General features: G+C 37.6%; 1 long non-coding RNA gene across 1 annotated transcript; it reads left to right on the plus strand.

Moving 5' to 3' along the window:
• Positions 1 to 588: 588 nt before the first annotated feature.
• On the plus strand, positions 589 to 6,999 carry LOC109206149. The gene is made up of 3 exons (XR_002064796.1): positions 589 to 736; positions 4,617 to 4,684; positions 6,965 to 6,999. It is a non-coding gene; the product is annotated as an uncharacterized LOC109206149 (long non-coding RNA).
• The last annotated feature ends 470 nt before the right edge of the window (positions 7,000 to 7,469 follow it).

Below are 7,469 nucleotides of genomic sequence, written 5' to 3' on the forward strand. Positions count from 1 at the left end.
GAACATCGAATTGCGACGAAAATATTTTTCTGAATTCCTGTAACTCAGGTTTTCCATATGAGAATTTCATTACAACTGCTTCATGCAGTCCTTCTTATTTTATAAACTCGTTAACCTCATCCATGGTGAACTCTACAGTTGGCTCCCCATGATCAAAAGTTACTGGGTATAATTCAAACTTTGCGGCAGAATTTTTTTGCAACAGTTGTGATGCGTAGGACTGTTTTGTATTATGATTAGGGGCTGTTTGTTGATTGTTTTGGTTTGCCTCTCCATGGTAAAATAATTATTTTTTGAGTACAAGAGTTCATATATCTTAGTTATTTATGGTTGCAAATTGTTCTGTCAAAATGTAATGTGGTAAATTGTTCTATCAAAGTTTCCTTTTAGTAATTTTAAAATATGACTAGTTCTGGAGTTTATTCTTTTGAGTTGAAGAAATGAGAAATAGCTAGTTATATTTTTATATCTTAACTTCTTTTAATTATATAATATTTGTACGAACAAAACACATTTTAGGTGTCACTATACTTGCCAAGGTGCACATGAAGCTTTTTGGTGCGCAGAACTATTATATTATCTTCATGAAAAACGTGGTTTAGAATTTTATTACTTTCTGTCTTTGTTTTGTGGATCCTAGTTTTACCTTTTTTTTATCCAAGAAGACAAGTCACACTCGGGAAGATTTGTGGTGGACTTAAAGTTGTATTTGGCTTAGCTTAAGTGTCATGTCTAGGTAAGAAAGTCCTATCATTTTACAACACATGATTTTACAGATTTATTCTTGACATTTAGGATTTAGTTTTACCATATAATTAATGCTTAAATGATTATATATTTGAAGATCTAATAAATTTTATTTTTAGGAATTCAAATGTTCCATCCAAGGCGAAGAAATTCAATGCCCATGTGCAAAGTGTTGTAATATTTGTTGGACTCGAAGGAATGTAGTGTATGACCATCTAATATATTATGGGTTTGTTCAAGGTTATACAAGATGGATTAATCATGGGGAATGGGAAATTTCGATGAATGCTAATTGTGACATGGGTGATAATGTTTACTCGTACGATGATATTGATGGGTTGTTGAATGATCAATTTAGAAATGTTTCACATGCTGGAGGAGTGTATGAAGGCCCAAATGAAGATGCCAATAAATTCTATAACTTAGTTGACGAGGCAAGCCAAGAACTATATCCTGGTTGTAAAGGATTCTCTAGATTATCTTTTACAATCCGTCTGTATTTGTTGAAGTGTCTACATGGATGGAGCAATGCGTCTTTCACTTCTCTTTTAGAGCTATTAAAAGAGGCGATGCCTGACTTGAACATTCCTATATCCTACAATAAATCCAAATCTATGGTAAAGGATCTCGGTCTTGATTATGAAAAAATTGATGCATGTCCCAATGATTGCATGCTATTTAGGAATGACCATAAGGATGATGAATATTGTCATGTTTGTGGATCATCTCGATATATTAAATATCCTGAAGTAGATAGCGATGAAGTAGATAACGATCTTGAGGCTTCAAAAAAAGGTTATCGTGTTCCAGCAAAAATTTTGAGACACTTTCCATTAATTCCTAGACTTAAAAGGCTATTTATGTGCTCAAAGACAGCAGATACATTGAAGTGGCATGACGAGGAGCGTTCTAAAGATGGAAAGTTAAGGCATCCTGCTGATGGGCAAGCATGGAAAGACTTTGATAGCTTGCATTCAGAATTTGCAAGGGATTCTCGCAATTTGAGACCCTGCTTAACAAGTGATGGGTTCAATCCATTTCGGACCATGAGCATATCTCATAGCACATGGCCAGTTATTTTAATGGTGTATAATTTGCCTCCTTGTATGTGCATGAAGCCAGAGTACTGTATGCTTTCTTTGCTTATACCTGGGCCACGATCACCTGGAAATGACATTGACGTTTATTTACAACCATTAATAGAAGAGTTAAATGTTTTGTGGGAGTCTGGGGTAGAAACATATGATGCTTCAAGAGATCAAACCTTTCAAATGCGAGCAGCTCTTTTATGGACAATAAGTGACTTTCCTGCATATGCTATGTTATCCGGTTGGAGTACAAAGGGAAAGTTGGCTTGCCCTTGTTGTAATTATGGCACTAATTATTGTTATCTTAAACATAGTCGAAAAATGTGTTATATGGATAATCGTGTTTTTCTGCCTATTGATCATCCTTGGAGATCTAATAAAAGGTATTTCAATGGAAAAATAAAATTTAGGCCTCCTCCGCCTTTGTTAAAGGGAATTGATGTGCTTAATAGCTTACAGAATTTTAACAATGTGTTTGGGAAGAAGCGAAAGAGAACAAATGATGGCCCTTGGAAAAAAAGGTCATTTTTTTTTGAATTACCTTATTGGCAGCACAACTCGTTACGTCATAACCTTGACGTAATGCATATAGAGAAAAATATAGTGGATAATGTAATTGGAACTATTTTGGACATTCCTGGCAGGACAAAAGATCATGCAAATGCTCGTTATGATCTGAAAGAGATGGGCATTAGGAAGAACTTTCAACCAAAGGATACAAAGGATGGCAAGAGAACAAAGTTTGCAAAAGCATGCTTCTCAATGACCAATGGTGAGAAATTAGTTTTCTGTGGTGTTTTAAAGACAGCAAAGCTACCTGATGGTAGTGCTTCCAACATATCCAGGTGTGTGCAGCTAGATGAAAGAAAATTATCCGGTTATAGAACCCATGATGCCCACTTCATGTTACATTACTTGTTGCCAATACCAGTTAAAAGCATACTTCCTGATCATGTTGCTATCCCTTTGATTCGTCTAAGTTCTTTCTTTCGCCGTTTATGTCAAAAAGTTATCACAATGGAAGAGCTAGATTGCTTGGAAGTAGAGATTAGAGAAACAACGAATCAATTGGAAAGAATTTTTCCTCCAACTTTTTTTGATATAATGATTCATTTGGCAAATGAGGTAAGGTTGGGAGGTCCAGTTCAAAATCGATGGATGTATCCTCCTGAAAGGTATATGTGTACATTAAAATCATATGTTCGCAACAGAAATTATCCAGAAGGATCTATTGCTGAGGCATATTTGGTTGAAGAGTGTTTGACTTTATGCTCTAGGTACTTACATGGAGGTGTAAAGACTCGATTTAATCGACGACCCCGAAACAATGATGAATATGATTCAATTAATGCACAATCTTCTAGTTTGTTCCCTAATACAGGTTGTCCTTTAGGAGCAAAAAAGAGTGATCCAATTGTTTTAGATGACATGTCACTAAATCAGGCACATATATACTTATTGAACAATTGTGATGAAGTTCAAGAATATATAAGGTAATTTAATCACTTATAGCATTTATTTGTGTGGATTGTTATTAAATTACTTTATTTATCATTTTACTAACAAATAAAAATACTTGTTGTGTAGAGAATATGAGGTTGAGGTTAGTAATCAGAGACGAGGATCTAAATGGAGCAAGGCCAAGAAGTATAGTCAAAACTTCTCTCAATGGTTTGAAACTCGTTCTTTGAAAGAGGATGTGCCCGATCTTATAAAGCAATTATCCTTCGGACCAAATTCAATTGCTAAAAGATATTCTGGGTATCTCATTAATGGATATAGATTCCATGCGAGGCAGCGTGATGCAAGACGTAAAACACAAAATAGTGGTGTTACATTAGTCGCTCAAACTACAAGTTTTGCAAGCTCAAAAGATAAAAATCCAGTTGACGCAAATTTGACTTATTATGGTAGAATAGTTGATATAGTTGAGTTAGACTATTATGGACATTTTAGGGTTGTCTTATTTAAGTGTGACTGGTATGAGGTTGAAGAAGATATTTATGGCCTTACTTATGTCTACTTCAACAAGAAATGTTATCAGAACGAGCCTTTTGTCCTAGCATCTCAAGTACACCAATGCTTCTATGTGCAAGATCCATATGATCAAGATAGATATTATGTCATGAAGACTGTCCCGAGAGACTTGTTTAGCATAAGTGATGAACTTGAAGCTAATGCCCCACAATGTTATGAAAATGAGCCATCTGAATATTTGGCTGGCCCATCGATACCGGAGGATAATGGTGAAGTTGCCTTAGTAAGGAGTGATGTTCCAGCAACCATTCTTGATGTACCTCCTGAAGGATTTCTAGCACACCAACTTGAAATTGAATCGGATGAAGAGTTTGATTTTGAAGACACATCATGAGTTTTCTTTCTAATTCAAAAAGAAAATAGCTTAGCCATTTTTTTATTAATAGCTAGACACACATTAAAGACCGTTGCTTTAGTTTTAAATTGATGTTGTATATTTCCTCAAGTTCAATATTGAATATTTTCTTGCTTATCGATTTCTTTGATGTGCACATATATTTTATTGCTCATGTATTTTTAATGTGTCCCTTTTGGTATCACTAGAAATTACTTGATTGGTTATTTAATGTGACCCTTCTAAGGAACCGTATTGTATTATATGTGGATCGAGAATTTGTCCTCTAGTTTTGAATAGAGAAGTGAACGTGAGTAAGTAGAAATTATGCTTTAGAATTTGTAGTGTACTATTACCTGGAGTATTGGAGCAAGTTTTAAAGTATATACATATTTGTTTTTTATTATCAGGTGGTGCACACGCAACTAAAGAAGATATTGGACTAACAAATTTTAAGGAACCAAGTGATATTGAACAGGTATCTTTGTAACTTTGTTCATTTATATATGCTCTGGAATTGTTTATTCTTCCCCATTTCTCGGCAGCTTCCATAAACTTTGTAGCTTTAATCTCGGGGGTTTCTCCCATCTGACCATTTCTACTGAAACTTTTGGTTAATATCTTCTGCTCATTTGAATAAGTTAGTTTGTCCAATATTTTGATTCCACCACAGCAACACATTGAAACAATGAGTCTCTTTTGAGCCTAATATGAGCCTTACTGGTGTCTGGCAGAGGGGTACAGAATGACGTTTGTGCAAAGCCCCCCACCTCGACCCCCCCACCCCCGGTGTTAGCTGTTGCTATAGATAACTATCATGCGCCGAAATTTACCTTCATTGCTGAAGGAATATCGTATGAAAAAAGAACAAAAATATAGTGAACTATGATAGCTCATATGTGGCTTCAGCAAGTGAAGTAGTAACATTAGGAGTACATTCCCCATGCCTCAGTTGCATATTCTGTCCAGTTCCCATATTTATTGTCGAAATAATCATTGTAGTCTATTGTGAACACCAGCTTGTAATTCTTAAAGTAGGAAAAGGAAACAAACATAACTGTTCTGCAGCATCGTGAACATGCTTCAGTTCAGTATAGGTTTCTTGTTAATCCCAGGTTATGCATGACGATGACAGAATGCACAATTCCATCCTCCATATTCTGTAATTGTTGGAAACGTATCAGGTACACAAAAGCGATCGCTTTCCCTAAAAAAGCGAGAAGCGAGGAAGCGAGCAAAGTGACAGAAGCGAGCGCTTCTCTTTATAGCTGGGCTGCCAACGTTAATTAATTAAAAAAGCTCTCTTTTTTTAACATCAAGATCATCAAGTTTTGTCCCAGGTATGTGATTTCTTCCTCCTCCCCCTTGTGACGACCCGACCCGTCGTCTCATGTATTACAGCCCCGTTTCCCCCATTTACTGCTTCTTCATGTTTCATTATCAGCAACGAGTGAGTTATAGTTGAATTGAATTGGTTTGGATAGGAAATGAGACACTTAGTCTCTTTAAGGAAGGCTTAAGTTGGAAAGGTCAACCGGACATTGACTTATGAGTTAGAAGGCTCGGATGTGATTTCCGGTGATTCGGTTAGCTTCGGGGGATGATTTGTGACTTGGGAGTGCGATCGGAATTGATTTTGGAGGCCCGATGTAGAATTAGGCTTGAATTGGCGAGGTTAGTATTTTGGCGAATTCCGGTGGATGGGTGAGAATTTGATCCGGGGGTCGGAATGGAATTCCGAGAGTTACTGTAGCTTCGTTAGGTAATTTTGGATATGTGTGCAAAATTTCAGGTCATTCGGAGGTGTTTTGGTCGGGTTTTTGATCGAATGCGTAATTCGGAAGTTTTTAAGAAACTTAGGCTTGAATTCGATGTGATTTGATGGCTTTAGCGTTGTTTGATGTGGTTTGATGATGGGAACAAGTTTGAATGAGGTTTTAGGATGTATTGGTGTTTTTGGTTGAGGTCCCGGGGGCCTCGGGGTGAATTCAGGTGGTTAAACAGAGAATTCGGAGTTTGTTGCAGGTTTGAAGTTGCTGGTTCTGTCATTTCCGCATCTGCGGAAAAGGGACCGCATAAGCGGTTCCGCAGATGCGGCGTATTGGTCGCAGAAGCGGTCCTTGAGGGACCAGGGCTTTCCGCAGAAGCGGACGAAGTTCCGCAAAAGCGGTCACCGCAGAAGCGGTTTTGGGACCGCAGAAGCGGTCCTGGGCGACTTGAAGGAAAACCGCAGATGCGGTGAGTAAGCCGCAGAAACGGAAACCGCGAAAGCGGTGAAATTGTCGCAGAAGCGAAAACAACTGTTACAGAAGGGTTTTTTTTATATTGTTATCATCCGCGAACAAGAGTTGGTTTCCACCATTTTAAAGCGGTTTTAAGAGCTTTGTGCGAGAATTTTCGAGGGCTTTGACTGAGAATCAATTGAAGGTAAGTTCCTTGGTCTAAATATTCGAGTTTATGGTAGAAATTACATGTATATTGTGGAAAATTCATCAAAAACGGGTCAAGCTAGGGCTTGAAAAGTTGTGATGTAAAAACGGATTTTGAAAGGGCATTTGAACTCCGATTTTGGTAAAATTGGTATGTGTAGACTCGTGGCGAGACGAGGAATCCAGTGATGTAAATTTCGTAATTTTTTGAGAAGTGGGCCCGGGGCTCGGGTTTTGCCAACTTAGTGAATTTTGGTATTTTTCGAGTCTTTTCGATTGGGTTATATTTCTTTAGCCTATTGTAATGTATTCGTTGTGGTTTTAATCAGATTCGGCGTGCGAAGAGGTTGATTCGAAAGGCAAAGGCATAGCGAGCTAGACTTGTGGCCGGCTTGAGGTGAGTAATAGATTTAGATGATGACCTGAGGGTTTGAAACCCCGGTATATCACATTGTGACGCTATATTGAGGCAAGACACGTACTCTATGACGAGTGCGGGGTCGATTGTGACTAGGGATTGTGACCTAGTCCGTTCCGATTGATGTTCGTACCGTGTTCTTGACTAGAAATTGTTTGGTAATCATCCTACTTGGATTTTATGAATATGTTTGGGGCTTTGTGCCTATCATTTGCATCCTTCAGGGATCCTTATCACTGCTTCCATGATGCTTAGCATATTCATGATATCAGTCCTGAGTTAGACTCTGCCTCGAAATGTTTAGTAAATAAATAAAGGTTTAAACACTTAGCTCTATATTTCCTAATAATTGAAACTAAAAATGAACAATTTGACTGTGCCCGAGTGGCTTGCATGCGTATGTATATCTGGACTGA

The sequence above is a fragment of the Nicotiana attenuata genome, unplaced genomic scaffold (genome assembly GCF_001879085.1).
Source record: "Nicotiana attenuata strain UT unplaced genomic scaffold, NIATTr2, whole genome shotgun sequence".
In the NCBI taxonomy this organism is placed as follows: domain Eukaryota; kingdom Viridiplantae; phylum Streptophyta; class Magnoliopsida; order Solanales; family Solanaceae; genus Nicotiana; species Nicotiana attenuata.